Here is a 20,730-nt window from a genome sequence, read left to right on the forward strand (position 1 = left end):
GGGGGCCGGCGGGGGCCGGCGGGGCGCGGGGCGCGGCGGGGGGCGGGGGAGGCTGGGGCGGCGAGAGCGCCGGCGGCCGGGCGCGCACCAGCCACGCGCAGGGACGCGCAGGCCGAGCGCGCAGCCCGCTCCCGCGGGGCGGCCTGCGACAACACGCCCACAGCCCCGCGCCGAGCACGCGTGGTGGCTGCAGCAGGCCGGGGGCTCGTGCGAGGCGCCGCGAACGCCGCCGACACACACAAAGCTCCCGTCGCCGCCGCCTCGCAGCCGCCTTCCGAGACTCGGCCACCTCGCTCTGACCGGAGCTTCTTGAGAAGCAGTTAAAAGGAAATGGAATCCTACTGCTGTTACTGTTCTGTGGCTCTGATTTTTTTGATTTCTCCTTAAAACAGAAGGGGGGAAAAAAGCAGGTTTACTCTTGGCTTTCTTTTTCTTGTGTGACCATACTAACCACCCAAACACGCTAGATCTTTAAAGCTCATTCATGAAACGTAAGTCACCTTTTTAATTAATCCAACAGAGACAAAGACGCTAATAGATAAGGGATTGGTTTGTGTGACTAACCCAAACCAACCTTGCCTTTTAACGTTTTTGTAACACACAGAAGCCAAGTCAGAATGCCACGCTGAGACCCCATTTGGAGCTGGGGCCGTTGTCCAGAAGCGCAAATAATTTAAGAAACACAAAGCCCTGAGGATTAACGGGACGGTACCACATCCCCATGTCATTCAACAACGTCCCCCTACAAGACTTTGCTGATCACAGCCTTTTTGCTGTAATGGAGCCAAGAAGACACAGTCAGACTAATAACAGATTTTTTTTTTTTTAACCCAAGATTGCAGCTATGGAAAGAACACAAGTTGAACGTGAGTTATTACTAAAACCGGATTTTAAAATGTCACATATAAAGACGATGGTTTTATAGCTCTGAAAATGAACAAAGGTAGATTAGGGTTTGAGAAGAAAACAGACTGAAACAGCATGAGTCTGAAAGTCACCTAGTCTTTGAAACCCCTGGACTCACAGCAACTGAAAACCCTGCTCACAGCAAATGGGAAGTGCAGCAGAAGTGCTTACCAAGCCTCAGCTCTCCAGCCACACTGCCCGGGTTCAAATCCTGGTTCTGCTCTTGCTACCTGTCCCAGCCTAGGCGACTGCCCTGAGAAACCTGGATGACAGCAGGTCCTCTCTCAGGTGGGGACAATACACTTAGCAGAGTGCTCCACAAATGTGACCCATTACACCATCATGTGAAGGGGGCCCCTCCGGGGAAGGACCCTTTGCCCTGTAAACCTAGCTCACCTAAGGCCTGTGGTTGCTCCCACTTCTCCTTAGTGATCAGCACTAGCTAGGCATCCACCAAATCAGTTGCTGCCACACGTAGCTCATTTCTATGCAAACTGTATCCAGCATTTGGGCAAAGTTTGCATACCCTCTGCTCCCTGATTTTCACAAGTGAAAACACTACCACCACCCGACCGACACATTTAATAACGTGCTCCTTCCCATCATTACAGGGCACCACACGGCTTTAGCAGACAGGAAGCTCGAGGGAGCACACACACCGTCCAGCTGGCAAATAGAGGCATCTTGGGTGACCACTCCTCCTACATACAGTCTGATAAGGAACATTTTAATGGAGCCAAAACATGCATTTCCTTCCTCAATTTCTGCATTAGCAGACATGAGAGCTAGATAGTCATGTCAGGGATTATGAAACTACAATAAAGAGATTTCTAAGCCACCAAGACTATAAGAAGAGGACTACATTTCGCCTACTCACTTTCAACCAAAAGTAGGCGCCCCTTCAGTTGTGGAAAAATACAGAGCATTTAAAAATTCCTACTTATTAACTAGAATGTACTCTTCCATGGAACTCTTTCTACTATCACTTAAAACAGTTGGTAAATTTCAGGCAGCTATTACTCTTAAAAATCCCCAACAATCCCCTTCAAAGGATTTTTTAAGTTGCTGATAGACATAAGGTGACATCAGAAAAGTATGTCTGAAAAATGCAATTAGCTAAGGTTTCTAGGAAGCTTTGGAATGTTTTTGTTATTAAGGAAGAAATAGATAAATGAGAGTCCTCCAAGTAATGAGCTGTCCTAGAAGTAAAGAAATTCGTTAAATAGATCCTTTCCTTGATTTCTCCTTCATGGTTCCATGCCCATACAGATTGGGGAATGCACAGTAATAGCAAGCCTCCGTAACTTTCCAGAGCTGTTTAAGATAATATTTAAATACTTAACACATTCATATATTAAATCAAAGGGACTTCCCAATTCTTAGATAAAAGAAAGATTTGTAGTTAAAAAAAAAAAAAAAAAAACTACAAAGAGAAGGCCAAGGATATGGTCTTTAAAAAAAAAAAATCCAAAACAAAAAAACTTCAAAATTGTTCCTTGGCTTTTAAAATGAAATTAAAAGTAATTAGTAAAAAATCAAACAATCAAAGAAGGCTCAGGCATTCTTGTTTCAACATGAGAAATGTCTCAGTAGCTCTTATTCAATTATCACTTCATTGGCCGTCCCTCAAGGAGACCTGGAAATTGAAAAGAGCAAGGAGAGGTTGAATATCCTTCACTGCCATAAACGTGGGCATCCTGAAGCAGCATTACTTATGCTTCTGCTCAGCTCCTGACAAATCCTATTCACCAATGTCTGTGTTAGATTTCCCAAGGTCTTAATCTTCCTTGCTCCCTTAACATCCAAGCACTGGACCTCTCACAGGTAACTTTCACCATGAAGCCAATACATAAGCCAATGTCCTCAAACAATGGGACACAGTATTTGAGCTGACAAACATTCAACATGAGAAAGTTAAAACTACCCATTTCTGGCTCGTAACCTTGGAACCTAACATTGTTAACCTTCATGTATTCAGGGCACATCATCTTATCACTTTGCCTCTTTGACTATTTTGTTGTAGCACAAGGTAATATGGGTTTTCAATTTCCTATAATTCACAAATGTGTTTGGGCCTCCCTTTACCTCAGCTTTACCAACACTGTCACACTTGGTTCAGTGATGTTAATCAATAAAAGAATTTGAAAGTACCCTGCAAAACACGGCAAATTAAGTTGTAACCAGCGGTATTATACTTTAGGGACGATACGTCAGGACAAACTTCAAGATGCAACATCAGATAACCCTTTATCTCTAGGAAACTTAACCCAATTTCACAATTTGGTCAATACCTAAAGGTCTCATGCTCTGATGGCCAAAGTGTCCTTCCCCCATGTGCCAATTTAACGTAACACTTTTGAGAAACTACTGCATCTAAGGAATTCTAAAGGGGACAGAAATAAATTGGGTATCCTCTCACTCTCCCCAGACTTGCAATGCCAAGTAGATTCTGGTATGGGCTATATACCAAAGCCACCAATAAATGGAAGCACAGGGCAGAGATGTTTTAAATCTAAATGACTGTAGATCTGAAGACTTCAGGAAGAAAAACAAAAGTCAACATCTGAGGAAGAGGTAGAGTTCCTACAGTTAAGGATGGATGAAAAGCATCTCAGAGAGGGAAGAACATGAACGAAGGCTGGTTTGGGAATGTTCCAGGACTTAGTACTACTTTGAGGATAGGACACATGGTATAGTACAGATAGAACTGGTAAACTGGAAACAAAGCTTAGAGTCCTGAATGCCAGGCTAACAATGATAAACAGATTTAAAAACAAGTACCTATGGTGTTTGAAGACTACTGATACTAGAACTCAGAAGCCAGGTGAGGTCTGGAGGTGAAGACTCTGGAGTTACTTCATTCAGATCAAAAGGTGAAAACACGTACTACCAAGGAAAAGTGCAGAGATGAAGAGGAAAAGTCAAGGACAGACAAAAACAAGTGTGGTAGGGATGCACTGCTCTGGGAAACCAGGCCAGGGGAGATACTCAACAGAATGGTTGGCAGCATCCAATCCATTGAAGAGATGCAGAGAGAAAGACCACTGGGCTTGGCTGCCATGAGGCCACTGGTGTCCTCAATACAGCGATGTCAACAAAAGGAGGAACCTGGTAGATTTCACTTTGTTGAGAAATGGAGGTATACATGAAAAGAAAACCCAGATTCAAGATTTCAACGTTTTTCCCACTCTAAAGTTATTTTTACAGCTGACTAGGTTTATCTTTTATCTGAAAAAAGAGAACAGATTCCATATCTGGCTTAGAAACATTCTAATTAATAAATCTCAAAGTGCAACGTTTTGACTTTGTGCCATGCCAAGTACAAGATGGAATCCATCTGGAAATAAATAAAAAGTAGCCTTTTGTTTTGTTTTACCTTGTATTTTTCTAAGCTTTCAAGGGAGCTATATTAATTATTTGTGGACTGTTACCTAAAATCAGTCTAGTGCTTAAACCATAACCTATCTCTCAGCTCCAGTAGCCATGTATTAGCTACAGAATTGCAACTGGGCTTTTCCTAGATTCTAAGAAGGCTCCATGAACAACTGTAATTGGATTAGAATCCACATGAGCAGAAAATAAATGCCATGTAGCTACCTTCTATAAAACATCCAGGATAGTCTTTGTTTACGAATATGAGCCGTGAGAACAAGTATAAAACAGTTCAAGGAATGTTTGAGAAGGGGTTTACTAAATGTGGATGAATATATTAGCAAAGTTGTGATTCTGAAGGGGTAAAAAAAAAAATTAAATGTATACTGATTTATCAGGAAAGCAAATCCCTTAGTAAGTGGAAAGGAAAAAAAAAATAAAAACTCATCTTATTTAAACCTTATCTGGATGTGACCTGTTTTAAAAGCCAACAAGAAAGTACTTTCTGAAAAACAAAGCCCAGAAGTAAGAGCCACTTAAAATTTATTTTGATCTGCAATGCCAAGCGTACATGGTAAGGTTCCAATCTCCTAAAGTCAATGGAGAAAAAGAGATACTTGGAATACAGGGAGAGGACCAGTAGAAAAATAAATCCCAAAATAACATTAAGAAAAACGAGGGCAACGTAAGCATCGATAGCATTTCCTATGGTTTCATCAAGTAAACATCAGGTGTTAAACTCTAATTAACAGTAGTAGGGTTTAAAAAAAAATCAACTACATAAAAAAATCAACTACATCATCAACTGCAAGAGGAAGAGGAGGGCAAAATCCTAGATAGTTAGGTAATAGTAATGGAAGTTTTCAGCCTTTCTCTGTACAGTACGCTCACTATACCAAGAAGGAGATTTTGTGTAAGATGGTCACCATACTCATTAAGATGATTCCTCAACCCATTTTAGAAGAAATGCTTTTCAATATTAAAGATTATTTCATTATTCTCCCATGTAATTATTTCTGACTGAATGTGATCATTTCTCCACAGGCAAACTTTCTTATTTTAAAGCAGCCATTTATAAAGGGTTGTCACCTGAAAGAAACACCAGTGAAACAAAACAACCAAATTAAAAAAAAAAAAAAAGACAAGACAAGACTGCCCTCCGGCTAAGACACAAACCCAGACAAATAAAAGGCAGTCCAACAGGTATCTTCAGCTGGCAACTCAACATGAAATGGATTCAAGGGCAGACCCTGGACCAAATCTGGGGGTCTGACACACCTCCTGCTCCTTGCCAAAGACCCTCCTAGAACTGTCTTCTAAAACAGTCTGGGGGATGTCTTGGGTCCAACAGTTTTCTGCGCGCACTCACCAAAATTCTTTAACAGAAATGGAAATAAGAGTGCCATTGGAGGTTGAGGAAGCATCATAAATCTCACTGATGAGGGGAGTTGCACCAACCTTTAGATTATATAATTATTAGAAGTGAACGATAAGAAGAAACAAGACACTTAAGTAAAATACACCTCAGATGTCTAAGACGACAGAGAATTTTTCCTGCTTTTCCCAATGCGACAGAGTAAATGATTAAAATTAGCTTGACTTTAACCAATAAAGAACTGTTAATTGTATTCATATTACACAGCGGGGTCATGGATAAAAATGTAACTTTTTTTTTTAAGATTTTATTTATTTATTTGAGAGAATGAGAGAGAGAGAGAGAGAGAGAGAGAGCATGAGAGGGGGAGGGTCAGAGGGAGAAGCAGACTCCCTGCCAAGCAGGGAGCCCAATGTGGGACTCGATCCAGGGACTCCAGGATCATGACCTGAGCCGAAGGCAGTTGCTTAACCAACTGAGCCACCCAGGCGCCCTAAAAATGTAACTTTAAAGAAATTCTGAAAGACAAATAAAGGCATTACATTTATATTTTAAAATATATCATTTTTACTACATTTAAGCTGAAATGTATCATTCAAAAGACAGAATAACAACAGCATTTAAAATAAATGAAGTTCCTTATTATTCTTTTGTTAATTTTTTTTCTAAATGCTGAGGAGTTTATTAAAATGCCATGTATGGTTTCTCAACCATGTTTTAATAACTAATTGCACATTTCAGGCCTAAGCTCACAGATGCTGTCTATAGTTTTCAACCTGCCAAGGGGCTTATGGCTGTTATGAATAAAGAAAAGTCCAGTTTCTTGGAAGATAAAAAATCCTTAATTCAAACGGACTGTTTTTATTTTTAAAGTTGGCCTCAAAACAGATAAATGTTGGGAGGTATTTTAAACTACTAAACTACAGGGAGAAGAATAATACAAACTAACTCCTTATTAACGAACATTTTATAACCAATTCTTTACCAACTGAATTTTATACACACGAATCTAAAGAGGCTTGTATTGTTCAGGGGTTTGAAAGAGCATTAAGCCTAAATTTTCCGCAGTAACTTTTTAACTTTCAGGATGACTTCTGGATTACACATTTGATTCCCCTATTGTCATAAGGTATTGAGAGAGAAATAGCGTGAAGGTACCAACTGATTTATTACATGATCAATTCCCCACTGCATATGAATAAATGCTATTCTAATTCTATTCTCAAATCCATCCACAAAAGGAAAAATGAAGAGTAGTGAATTTCATGTATTAGGCAGACTTCCTCCACAAACCTCACACCTGTCTAGTGTTCTATGCAGAAATGGATAGCGACCAGACATGGGTTCTAAGCTCAGTTCTTTTTCTCAGTAGCTGTGCGATCATGGGAAATTTCACTTAACTTCATCCTTAGTGCTCTCCTTTGTAAAATAAGATACTTCTGCTAGAATCGATAGTAGCTTATGTCCTCAGCTTCTATCCCTCAAAAGAAAACATGATCCTATGATCACTCTGAATAATACCTGAACAAAAGAACAATGAAGAACCAAAATTTAAACTTGAGTTGTAGATTTTAGAGGGACCATGCGAGGGACGTTCAGTCAGTAAGACGTGTCTCATTAGCCAGCTTCCACTTTTCCTCAGCAAAAAACTGTTCAAAGGCTCTCAAGCCTAAATCCACATTTCCACGCGTCCGTGGGAAGCAGAACGCTAGACCCTCTCGCACACATGATGAAATGTGCCCATGAGCAAAGGAGATGGGGGCCAGGTTTTAGAACACAAGCAAAGAGCTAAGAGAATTCTCTTGCAGGCCACACAGTTCACTCAACATCTGACCTCAGACAGGTGATTAAATGTATTCTTCTGCTCATTTTCTTTTGTACATGGTTTTACTGACGGAACCTAAAGAAATAAAATGCATATATTACTGGGCTCAGAAAATCTGCGCATATTTTTATATGATCATGTTTTGTAGAAACCGATTATTTCTACAAAGGTTACCCAAATAAACCGCACTTTCTGGAGAAATGATCTATAGAATTGTTTAATTCTTTACCAGCACCCAGGGTCTTGGAATTAAATCTAAAAACACCGTCCAAGCTCTTCCATTCTATTCCAAATAGGTAAATTTTTTAAAATTATTTTTTCAGAATAACACATCAGACATGACTTGAAATCATCCCATTAGCCCAATTCCACAACATGCTTTTGATTACACTGAACTGGACCAAAAGTTTTGGCAAAATGTTCACCTGATATCAGAGGAACCAAAGAAGGAGGTGGTTGGTTGAAATGTCTACATTTCTACCAGCAGAGACACCAAAATACTATGAAAAACACTCCACTAGGAGTGGAACTAATGCGCTCTCTCAGAGTCAATTCCACTTCGAGAGAATAGTGTGGGTGATGTGTTAGGGATACCATCTAGTTCTTTGGGGCCTGATGCATTCGTTGCAAACAAAAAAATTTTAAAATAGTCTTTAAGACGAATGTGCAGAGCTGTTGCTTCTTTATAGTAGCAGCCTTATTTGTTTTACACATAACCATAATTTAAGGATGCCAATCATTTTAAGCAAACAGCTTGCAAAAAATAAAATAAAATAAAATGCGGGCAAAACCAGAGAAAATCATCTTTGTACTAAAACATCCTTTACATTAAAATATGTCAGGTTAAAGCAGCCACTGTACATATAAAGTAAATTTTAACCCTGTACGCTGACAGTATTTTATATTTTCGTATTCATTGTGGAGAATTCCACAAGACTGTCTTAAATTAATTTCAAAGCTGGTTAAAATACTTTTTCTTTCTCCTTCAAACAAATTTTTAGACACAAATTGCCTAAGAAGCAAATGAGAAAAAAAACTAAATGTCATGTTATTTTACACCAGTCACAATATTCGCAATTAGAATAAATATATGATTTTCAAATACCACTCTTCTTTGAAGTAAAAATGAAAGTGTGCAAATGACATAAGACAGGATTTCTCTGTAGTGACTCCTTAGCAATGACCACAATATCTTATCACAGAAAGGTGTGGCTGGAGAGCTGAAATTACTGTTCTCTCAATTTCTGATGCATCAAAATGGGTTTCTGAAAAGAACACAAAAGGAAAAAGTATACAAAATAAATGCAAAATTAATTTGCATTTAATGGTAAATAACGAGGGTTCTATAAGAAAATCTTAAAAAGATGAAGTTTTCCCTCTCCTTTCGGAAAGGCTTAAAAAAACAAAACTAAATATTTCAAAATCAATGGACTTCAAGCAATCCAAGAGAATTTGAAAAACATGTCTCTAAAAACCAATCCAGGGCGCAGGATGTCAATTTGGAAATAATGGAAACATATTTCGCTTTAAAATTTGAAAATTTTTCAAAGACAAAAATTCAAGTTAACATCCCAGTGATTAACTCAGGGACTGCTTAGCCAAGAACAACTTTCGGCACTTAAAACATAAAACTGTCAGTTTCCTCTGCTTGGAGACAAAACATACAAAAAGCAAACATCCACTGCTATATTTTCCTAGACATGAAAGACAGAACTAACTTTTATAAAAGGTGATCACTCTAAGTATTTCTACCTATTATTATATTTATGCCATAGCTCCTAAAAATCAGTTACAAATTGCAAACCTCAGAACCATCATTAGTAGATGGCTACTATTCTAGTACATTACTCCCTAAATCTTGGTGGAAATACAATGATTTATTGAACTTCACTAGTAGAGCTCAAGTCACAAATATGTTAAGCAGCCTGTGCTTGATATCATTGAATATAAGCTACTATAAACAAGTAAAACTCTTTACTAAAAAATCTCAAAGGACTGACAACATGATATTTGGCATTGTATTTCTTACAAATCTAAAGCATACTGATGGTGAGAATAATTTAAGTCCTCTCTTCCCTGAATTAAGATACATTCATATCAAACATCATCTGTGATCAAATGGCCAAATTCATATTTATAAACTTGGAATACAGAGTTTGGTGAAAGCACTGAGTAACTAACATTGTCTTAATCTTTCTGGCAGAAATATGTCACAGTTGGTGCTTACAATTGTTTCAAAATTATACCACAACTTTATTTAATTTCATTCAATGCATTTCCTCATGGAAATGGAATGGCAAAGGCCTGTTCAAGAGCAAACAACAAAAGCGTATTATTATTTTGTGGTATACAAGTTTCTTCCTCTTCTTATGCTGCTCTCCCCCCACAAATGTACATACTATGAAGAAATGTAGGTAAAAACCCTACAGCTAGCACATTTTTCCACTATAAGGAGAAATCTTTATTCCTCCTTAAACTGCAATATTAGATCCCAAAGAGGAGGGAAAAAATGGTAATACAGCATAGCCGAATAATCCAGAGGAAGCATGCTTGCTCTCAGCATAATTTTCTTCAGCATCCTGAAAGGAACGACATCACGCTGTCCGTGATCTCTGCTTACTCCTCTGAAAACCATCCAGAGGATTTTCAAAAAGGAAAAATTCTAGTAGTGCTTTCAAATGCCAAATTAACTTACAGGACTTCCAGTCCTGAAGGAAAACAGCACAGTAGTTAGCAACCAGAAGCTAGAGAATGCTTTTTGTCACGCAAAGCTGGAACTGATGAGTGTGACCCCAATGGGCTTTATCTAAAATTCCCAAGTCCCACAGGCAAAGAGGTCAAAGTGTCCTGTGTCAAAATATATAAATAAATAAAGCCATATATTTCAATAGTTCCTTACGTTATAATGGATTGTACAGTATCCATATCCCCCTTCTGTTCATACACACACACACACACACACATCCTTCTAAATAGCAACTGAACATGACACAAACAAAGAGGAGGAAAACCTGCTTACACTTACATCTATCCCCCTATTTTCCATTTCTATTCATTATTGGTCTCATTTTTAAGTGTTTATTATTGTCAATGATACATTGAATTACTCGGGGAGTAAGAAGAGCATATATATACATAATTAAAAATTAACAATGATGTATTGAACACTTCTGGGAGTAAAAATACATGATAGGTATGTACACAAATACACACAAATATGTGTGACACTGAAGAGTTAAATGTCTGACAAACTGAACATGCAAGATCATGTACACATATTTATACATAAAATGTGTACATTATGATTTTTACTATCAGCCTAAAATCTTATAAGTGACAGTTTTCTTAGTTAAAGTTTATCAGGAGACAAAGAAAAAGCAAAATGTAAATAATTAGGACACTCTTTCAACAACAGAAATTGTCTTAAGAACGGAACATTTGAAAGTAGAATAAACGGTAAAGGGATAGAGAGTTAAATAAAGAGTTCACAGTCACTGAGGTTTAGATGACAGTGAGTTAGTTTCTTATAGTAATTTACCACATCTTTCATGCAATGAATGTAATGCAAATTTGTCCTGAATGCAATTCTTAGAATTTGCTAATAAGTTACAGAAAATAATGTGTCATATTACTCCTTGCTTGGATGTAATTGCTTCCACTGGCCACTTGTACCTAAGTTATTTTCCAAAACATACCTGAGTTTGAAGAACTGAGGTGAAAATTTTGCAATAATACTTCCAGTAATAGGCTAAAGACGGTATTAAATATAATCACTTGTGTTTCTTCAATTCATAATCAAATTGATTTATTAACATAAAAATGCAGCTGCCAGATACAGTAAACACCCGATTTTAAAAGATCTCAAAGGTATATCCAGGAACAGTTGATAAAAGAATTATTAATCACTCAACAATTGGGCTAACATGTCGCGAGAAAAATTAGTAACATGGGCCTTGATTAAAATTAATATATACATGATCAGTCTTAACTTCCCCAGTTGAATGGTATTTTTAAAAATCACAGTGAGTGAGATTCTCTTTCAAAAATATTTAATGGCATCATAAAGTAAAGCTGAAATAAAAACCAAAATCTCTTTCAGGAACTTTTTTATATGTTCAGAACTACTTAAGAGTATTGAGAGAATAACAGGCTGATGTACTTATTTCTACATCTTTCAGAGCTAAAGATGAGGTCTGGATAATGACATCACAGAGAAGTCACAAGGAGAAGTTAGTTTTTAATTTGTTTTGCCAATCTTGGTCTCATTTCAGAACCAAAATTATAGTTAAATTAACCCTCAAATAGGTGCTGGGATACATCAAGTAATTAAAATGAATATTACGAAGGTTAAAGTCATTTAAAAAAATATGTAATATGTTAAAATTCCTTTCAGTGCCTGTAATGAGAAACATTCTATACGAGTGAGAATATAGATATGTGTACGCACATGTACGCACTAAGTTAATATGAAGTCACAAGTTCATATGCTGCACTTGTGCATAGCTTAGAGAAAATAAAGCTAAAACTAGATTAGTAATGCTTGATCCCTTTGTACATGAAGTGTATCACGTAATAGAGAAAACAGACTCCACAAAGACTAACTCCTGCCCTATATACTTACACTATTTAGAGATGTCTCTGATCTCAGACATAATATATATTTCTATACGGAAAAACTGCAATACTGATCCACAAGAATCCGCTGAAAGCCATATTGTAGAATCTAATCAAGAAGCACATGTTATATTAAAAGTATTTGCTGATTAGTAAGTTTCATAAATTCTCTCCAGATTCTACAAGTAAAAAAGCTCTGAGGTTTTGAAATCTTTTTTATCTTTTTTTTCCTACAGCTAAAATATATTTAATGTCTAAAGAGCAGTTGTGGTGTATCTATCATCCTATACTGGGTTCATTCTAGGTTATTCTAATAATTCTAATAATATTCAAATAATACATTATTAATGTTTTTTAAAGCTTAGGACATACACATTAGATACTATGAATATGTTTATTATTCTTCATAATACTGTACTACTCACTATCATGAAGACAAAGTGATTAACAGATAAAGCAATTATAAATGCAAATAGGAGAACCATGCTCCCTTGAAATAAAGGAAAAAAGAAACAGAAAATAAACTATGGGCACTTGTATATTTCTTTCTAATACTATCTACTATAGAAGGCTTAAAGAGCTGACAATGAGTCACTGTTTATTCAAATGTTAAACAAATTGAACATATAAGTTAACTTCTGAGTTAGAAGTATCTGGAACATTTTCCAGAGCCTATTTTGACTGTGTCAATTACCTAGATACCAAAGTTGTTGTATTGTGTTGCTTGATGAAACAGGACATACAGCAACCCTCAAAACCAGTATTACAAGCCTGGCAAATAGCATCACACTGGGGTGACGCACAGAATCCATCACCCTAGGGAAAAACGCACTGGGTCACAGTACGGAGTCTTTACATGTTCCATATTATTTCTACATAACGTTTTGGGATAGAAGAGTAAACTATAAAGTGCTACCCCATAAACAGATATATTCAGAAACAGCACTCTCACTTAACTGCTCCTCTCAACAGAAACAAATGGGACTTTAAAAAATTTTTCTTCAGAAGCATTTCTGAAAATATGGTGAAATGTGGCATTTTGATTTATAGTTTTTTTGTTATTTTTAAAATTGCTTAGTAAATTCAGAGCAGATATAAGTATTGTGATGATGATGACTTCACTAGGTTTAAACTCCATGCCCATTTCAAACCTCTAGACTTCATAAAGTAGGTCATGTAACTCCTTAAAAGATTCCTGCTTAAAGGGCAGAGTTCATGGTTTCACAGAGTAGAATCCACCATCAGGTGTATCTGCCTATTATCAGTCCATGTACATTACATCCATACAGCACGCACACACACCAGCAATAAAGTAAACACAGTACAGCTATCATGGATATTGCAAGCATTTACACCGCTAGCTTTCTTCTCAAATCAGAGGTATCCTATCAGTAACTACCAAAAAATGACACAAATCAAAATAGGTTACCTTTGTTCAAACAATACTGCAGTTCACTATACAACAGAAAGTGTCATCCTTAATGGCTCAGGAACCAAGATAGTGGTAGATTCTTGGGAGCAGAGTGGTGAGGAATGGTTTGAGGCAAAACTGAAACATATTGTTTAAGTAAACCTTAAGGGGAGGGGATCATATGCGCAATTGATGGATTTTTTTTTTTTTTTTTTTGGTATCATCTCCCACAAAGCCTCCCCAACCCCTCCCCACGACTGAACAGCACACACACTGCTGATATTAAAGGACTGGGGCTCGGAACACCACCTTCTGCCTTTTTTTCCTTCTTGCTAAACTTTATCACTGTTCCCTCAGTTTTGAAGTAATAAACTGACATTCATTAAATGAAAACGCAATGACACAGAACCCCATAACGTTAAATTTATGTTTGAAAACTCTGTGAAAAATAAAGTAAGACGGACTCTAAGATACTCTCACCATGCTTGATGCAAACAACTGACAGCTTCAGTTCCTAAAGTTTTTCCTGACAAATCCGTAAGTAAAGGAGAGTTGGCAAAGAAAGAATGCCCCTGATTTGAACTAAAGTCTTAGCTCTCACAAGAAAAACTGAGAAAGACATAAGGTAAGTCAAAACTGTCAAATTTCTATGCAGAGAACACGTCAACTTCCCTGAATATGCGGAATACTTTTATAATTGTAAAAGCCTTAACAGACAATTTTAAGGTATCTCCGTGATACCTAATTTCAGGATGTATTATTTTTAAAATACACTCTGTGTAACGAAAAGAAAAACAAAAACTCTCAAAACAAATTTGGGGTTAAAAGCCAAGTCCAACACAAGTAACCATAAGATTTAAACCTTACGAACAATTCACGCCAGCAACGTCGATACTCAGTCCTGGCCCACCAAATGGGGCGGAGGGCCCCGTTTCTGGGTGGAGTGTCTTTCCCCAAGGAAGGAAAACCTGGCACAAATCTTTTTGCCCTCTGAAAAGATTTTCCTACTTGCCAGCTTCTGAAGTTGCCCTGATGTCAATCAACATCACCAAGATGTCTCTTAACTGGAGAAAGTTCTGTTTGCCTGTGTAAGATCAGGAAAAGAAAAAATGACGATTTAAAAAAAAAAAAAAAGGAAACTAAAAACACTGCGTGATAAATAGGGTTAAAAAATTATCATCTAAAATTGTGCGAATAAAAGAACCACCAGTAGAAACAAACTAACCCTTAAAATTAACGCTTTCAATCTTAAAATATATTTTTGTAAAGTTTCATCTATTTTCCTTCCTCTGCACATAAAAATGATTAATGTCACAATTAAACTTCCACATTTCAGGCTCTTGCTAACAGGTGTAGCATTCTTTATATAAACACATTCATTGATCTGTCGCCATTGATGATCTTAATTAATTCATCTCAATTGAAACAAAAACAATGGTTTTTTTCCAACTAAGAAAGAAATCACGCAACACAAATACCCACTCTCCCCAAAACCCAAAAACTGTTTAAGTTACGGTAACCTGAAATGCACCAGCCATCACAGAGAGCAATTGGAGAAATCCAGCAGTGCTCAGCAGGAAAGATTTTTAATAACAGATTGAAAAACAAGAATAAAAATAACTGCATCAACAGAGCCTTTCTTCCTCAGGCCACAAGCCCGTTCTTACTTGAACTTTAAAAAAAAAAAAAATGGCATTTTGGCCACTAAAACCAATCCAGAACATTATTAAAAGTTAAAAGCTACCAATTACTTCTGTCTGTTCTTTTAAAGCAAAGTTTGGCATTACGTCAGTTGGTTTAAAGAAAACAAGAAAGAGAAAAAGAGTAGGAGAGAAAGTTTCCTGCTTGTATAAACTAAACCACCAGGGAAGGTGTCTAGCCACTTGTAAAGTATTTACTGCAGGTTTTTAAAGAGCTAGAAACATTTTAAAAATTAGAAGTTTTCTTTCTTATTTTTAATGAAACATGCTTAGGAACAAAAAGCGTACCCTTAATGTCTTTGGGGGGGGCATTCTGATGTTATTTGTATTTCAGTTATAGCTTTGAATCAGAAAATGATTCCCAATGATGCTGCAAATTTGAAGTGCACAGATAATTTCATCTTTGTTTTTGCTACTTGGATTTGTGCTCTTAGAGGAAAAAAAAGCGGGGGATGGGGGGATGACAAAAAGTCGACATTTCTACTACAATAGCTACTATAGCTTCAGCCACAAGTCAGCCTTCTTCTCAAACTAACAACAATTCACAAAATTTTCATCCATCGATCCTTCCCCAAATTCAGTGAAAGAGGTCTCCTTAAGCCCAAAGATCTCTTTCTAAACTAAATCCAGTTCTACATTATTATATCCATCAGAGAACCAAACCAAAGACCAACGAATTCAGTTCCCAGGGACCTGAAAACCACAAAGTGATAGGAAAACCCTAGAGGTGACCATAAAAGCAACATTAAGGACAGTATTTATAAAGGTCATATATAACTCATCCAATATCCTATACAAATAAACAAACAGCCTAAGACCCACTCACACTTGGGGATAAATTTTTAAAAGTGGTTATTCCCTCTACAGCTCTGTTCGCTACTGAACAGTAGTATAAAACAACACTTGGCATTTTCGCATATTTACTTTAATCCACTGGTTAAAGCTTGAGGAGGACAAATAATTTTGGTCATTTAAAAAACTCTGCTTAACTTTTTTCAGTGGAAATAACTGCAAAGTGCGGTAGTCTCCCATATACCTGACAATCACCAGGAACTTCAGAGAATTAGATGAGATTTCTACCTGGCAAAGGCTGTAAGTTTCTTCATATTTTATCTATGGGGGACCCTGCAATTCCATAAATTGTAAAACTATTATAGTAACAAAGAATTCATTACCTTCTGTACGATGATATCAAAAGCTGTAGTTATCACATAGATAAAGTAAAACGACGTCCAGATATGCTGTCATTGAATTTCCCCCAAATTTCAATGAATAATAAATAAGGCGGATGAATGAGTAAACAGGACTCAGAACTAGTTATCCATGGTCCTAGTAGTTATAACCAGCAAAACGGGGAGAGAGAGAAACCTGTTACCTGACAGCTTGAGCAAGGATGAACAACAGAAAGCAAGTCCATAAAACTCTCCTGTTTTTATCAAATTGATTGTAACGTGTGAGCTGCGATATTTGGGACAGAACTGTCTCAGTTTATAGTTTTCTGTGCCTGCCAAAAACAGATGCAGACTACCCCACTAGCTGTCCTGCAGAAACTAAATTAAGCAAAGGCAAATACCAAGTGGAAAGTTGTCAGTCTGCTGAATGAATGGCTTCATTTTACACACCAGAGACTATCTCAATAAGAATATGTTTTAATGTGCACCAGTCATTTTATTTTAAGTGCATCACTTATTTCAAAAATAATAATTTTCCCTTTAAATTAATTATAAACACCTGCCCATAACTTTCTTAAAGTCTATTTTATTTTACACACAATAGCATAGTGTTACTACATTATTGTTTGCTACCCAAGTAGTGAAGTAAAAAAATAATTTCTACATTATATGCATTATAAAAAAACATTTGAAGGCCAGTTATCGATACCTGTGCTCATTTCAAAGTCAAAATAAAGTTCTGGCTCAAAAACAATTTTCTACCAGTCTTTTAAAAATTTCAGTAACGCTTATTTACTTCCACAAAGAAGGTAAGAGAAGAGTTTATTAAAACTTAACACCTTTTAGCATATCTTAATAGGAATGTGCAGATCATTAACAGCAAATTGTGATCTTTATTTCTCTCTCTGTACACACACATATACACACACACACGCACGCACGCGCGCGCACACACTCACATCAAATAATAACAGTAATAGAAACATCACTGAAATACTAAGATCTTAAAAGCAGTTTTCCAGAGATGCATCCATTTCCCTGTTTTGAAGGTTTTCCTTATGAATGAAGATTCCCTTTTGTGTATTACAGAGTCCTATACTCTGGAAATCAGAGTAAACTCAGGAGTAGTATGTGACTTAAAAGAAAAGTAAAAATAATACTGAAAATATGGAAGAGGCATGTGCAACTCACTTATGACTAACACACTATTAGAGATTATAACCTGTTTTCAAGCAAAAATTTTATTAAATCATTTAAAACACTAATCATCAGAATGCTGAGCTCTAAAACCAACCTCAGACCTCACAACTACTCTGACACCTTTCTCCTTACTTTTCATGTTACCTTTCAGAGACAAAGGACAACATCTAAATAGCAGCAGACTCCCCTACAGCGTCCAGAATTCAAAGGAGTGACAAACTTTTTTTGTAAGGAACTTGCTATGTTCCACCATTTACTAGGAGAGCGTCAGACTTGATTATTACATGTAGGAAAGTATTCTACACACATATATCCTAACATATAATAGATATATTGGGAAGCCGTAAACATCAACTCACCCATGGCAAATACTACTTTGCCAACTGAGTATTAATGAAGTCTCAGAATGCTTCACATTTAGAGAAATCAAATCATAATGTGGCATTAGAATTCTATCTCCCCGTCAGGAGTTTTATTTTCACATTGTTAATATTCAAAAATAAGCGTCCAACTTGAGCACGCTCGTGGCCCTGTCTATTTAACTGAATCTAGAGATGTTTTCATCTAGGGGTATAGCTTTAAAAGGAAGTTATGAAATCTGAGGAGAGATAAGCTCTAAGAACAATATGTTTGACTTGTTAAGATTAAGCATGTCATTAATAAACTTTCACTTAAAGGTAAAAAAAAAAATCCTCAAAATGTTGGTATCATTTCCAGACTGTCCTGTCAGCATCACAACTTACAGGAAACGCTTCATCTTCCCATACAAACCCTGTATTTATTCACAACCCTAGCAGACTTGGGGGAAGAAAAAAAAAAAGCCCACACCATTTTAGAGCGAGTTTGCTTTTTTACATTAACCGGTGGAATATCTGAGAAAGCGTCCTAAGCAAATGAGCAACATGTAAGAAACTTGACAACAGTGAGCTCAGAAACTTTCATTCTCATTTTGTCCACGTCAAGAACTGGCCGCCGCATTACTTTCCTTTGCTGCCCCTCGCATTTTTAACTCTGGCAGCCTTTTCTAAATGATCAACTTTTCCTAAAACCAGCAGGAAAGTAACATGATGCCAGCAAGATCCATAGGTTTTTAACTTAAGAGCTGGACGACTTTGAAGAGTGGTTAGAGGTTCCTATAGTATTTTTGCTTTGAACAATCAAATTTCAGCCAACAACCAGGCCTAGAGTTATCATTTCTTTATAGTTCTCTCCCCAGCCCTATCTGGAGATCCCTTTGTACCGATTTTCCCTCTCAGACCCTTCCCTGTTCACCTGGTGCATTTACAAAAGTTCAATGAATCTACAAAAGTTCAATGAATCGGCCCAACTTCTCTGCGATTTCACTTCTCGCCTACGCTTCTCACTTCACTTACCTCACTTAAGACTCTAGCCCTGATTTTCCAAAAGAGGATAAGGAGGAATATTCTATCATAATTTTGATCCATCATTAAAATCCATCGCTTACTCAAAAACTTTCAATAGTGTCAATTCTGAGGCCTAAGAAGATATGAGGAAGTAAAGCAAGACCTCAAATTTAATCAGTCCAAGATTCCCTCTGCAACCCACCAGTCCTTCTCGCCTTCTAACTTAAATTGCTTTAGAGTCTTAAGGCCATAAAACGCTTACTGACTTCCCTGGGGAGAGGGGGGAAACACCACCATCTCACACAGGTACTAACAAAAAAGCCTTCCCAGCCACAAAAACAGCTTTGCACTTCAAACAGCTCCCACCTCCGCCTCACCCTCAAATTATTCATGGGGTCCTATAAGCCTGGAGTTATTTGAAGGGACAGTGATGTTTGCCTTGGCCTTGCAGAGATGCGTTTCTCTGGAACCCAAACAGGAACTAGACAGAAGGCGAAGCGCCCGTCCGCCTGGACGTCCCGCCGCTGTCAGGCATTTAATCACCGTCCAGTGTCCGCTGACCCGCGACACATGGCGCATCATCCGCACCGCAGAGGAAGTCTGCCCCTTCCTCAGTCCCCACGGAAGCGCCTGGGCTGCAAGGCCCTGCCACATGGCACGGACAGGGCACAGACCCCTCGGCCAAGCTGCCCTGAGCCGCGCAGAGGCGGGTGCATCAGGGGATGCGACACCCTCCTTCTCCAGCCCAGCTGGGCCTTTAAGGCAGAAAGTTTGAAGCCTGGCTTTGCAAACTCTTCAAAGCCAACGCCAGTCCTGCGCTGTTTTCCCACTTTGGGGACCACACGAAGGCCCCTCTCTGAGACCCTCCCGGCCCTCCCAAGTTGGCCCGACTTACTACTCTGCATGCTGGTGCCTAGTCTGCTCCCCGCTTGTCAGGAGCCCCAGAAAACTTGCAGCGGCGGCGGCGGCGGCGGCCCCTCGGGTCCAACCACCTCCAGCTCCTCCGCTGCGCCCGGTAGGAGAGAATTAAAATCAGCCAGAAAGAGACAGCGAGGGGGAGTGGGGCTGCGAGGGGGAGGGGGCACCGGCCTGAAACTTCTTTTTTTGGCAAATGGGGATTTGTTTTTCCTCCTCCCTGGCGGCTGAACTTGACCCTCCTGACTCCAGGGGCTACTGCAGTTTGAAGTCGCTCGTTTCTAAGGCTCGGTTGCCTCAGACCCACCAAAAGGAGGAGAGGAAGGGGGGGAAAGAGAGCAGAAGAGAAGAAAGAAAGAAAGAAATCACACGCGCAAAAAGGAAGGAAGAAAATGCATGTGAAACCCGAGAAGCCTGCGCTTGGCTTTCTGCACACTCTCCCTCTGCTTTTTTTTTTTTTTTTTTTTTTTTTTCCTCAAAGAAAGTCACTTTTAATTCCCAGGGCTCCCCGCTCGCGATCGCCCACATTTTGCGCACACACGCGCGGGCGCAGCACTCGCGTCGCGGCGCCCCGGGCCCGGCCGAGGGGCGCCCGCGCCCCCCGTACCCCCCGCGGCCCCCGGCCCCGCGGCCCGCCCGGGCCCCTCCTTACCTGTTGATTAATCGTCAAGAACACCCTCGGCAGCCCGAAAGATGGTGGCGCGGCGGCCAGAGCCATGAACCGTCTTCTGTTGTTTGCAGAGTTGATCTTGGATTATTGGGGGGGAGGGGGGGGAGAAAAAGGTCTTTCCTGCCTCCCCCCCTTTCCCTTCCCTCCCCCCCTTTATAAAAAAAAGAGAGAGAGAGAGAAAGGAAATAGAGCAAGGATGTGCCCGG

General features: G+C 38.7%; 1 protein-coding gene across 4 annotated transcripts in view; it reads right to left on the minus strand.

Moving 5' to 3' along the window:
• Positions 1–20,649, minus strand: part of TRPS1 (transcriptional repressor GATA binding 1) — a 258,019-nt gene extending 237,370 nt beyond the window's left edge. For 2 of the 4 annotated variants that reach the window (XM_035011789.1, XM_035011784.1), the window contains exon 1: positions 20,507–20,649. The gene's annotated coding sequence lies outside the window, so the exon portion shown is untranslated. Of the gene's footprint in view, positions 1–16,378; positions 16,935–19,834; positions 20,209–20,506 lie in introns of those variants that run through there. The other 2 variants (XM_035011786.1, XM_035011787.1) reach the window with 2 other exon arrangements.
• Between the last annotated feature and the right edge of the window lie 81 nt (positions 20,650–20,730).

This window comes from Mirounga leonina, unplaced genomic scaffold, assembly GCF_011800145.1.
Source record: "Mirounga leonina isolate KUSES-001 unplaced genomic scaffold, KU_Mleo_1.0 Mir_165, whole genome shotgun sequence".
NCBI lineage: Eukaryota > Metazoa > Chordata > Mammalia > Carnivora > Phocidae > Mirounga > Mirounga leonina.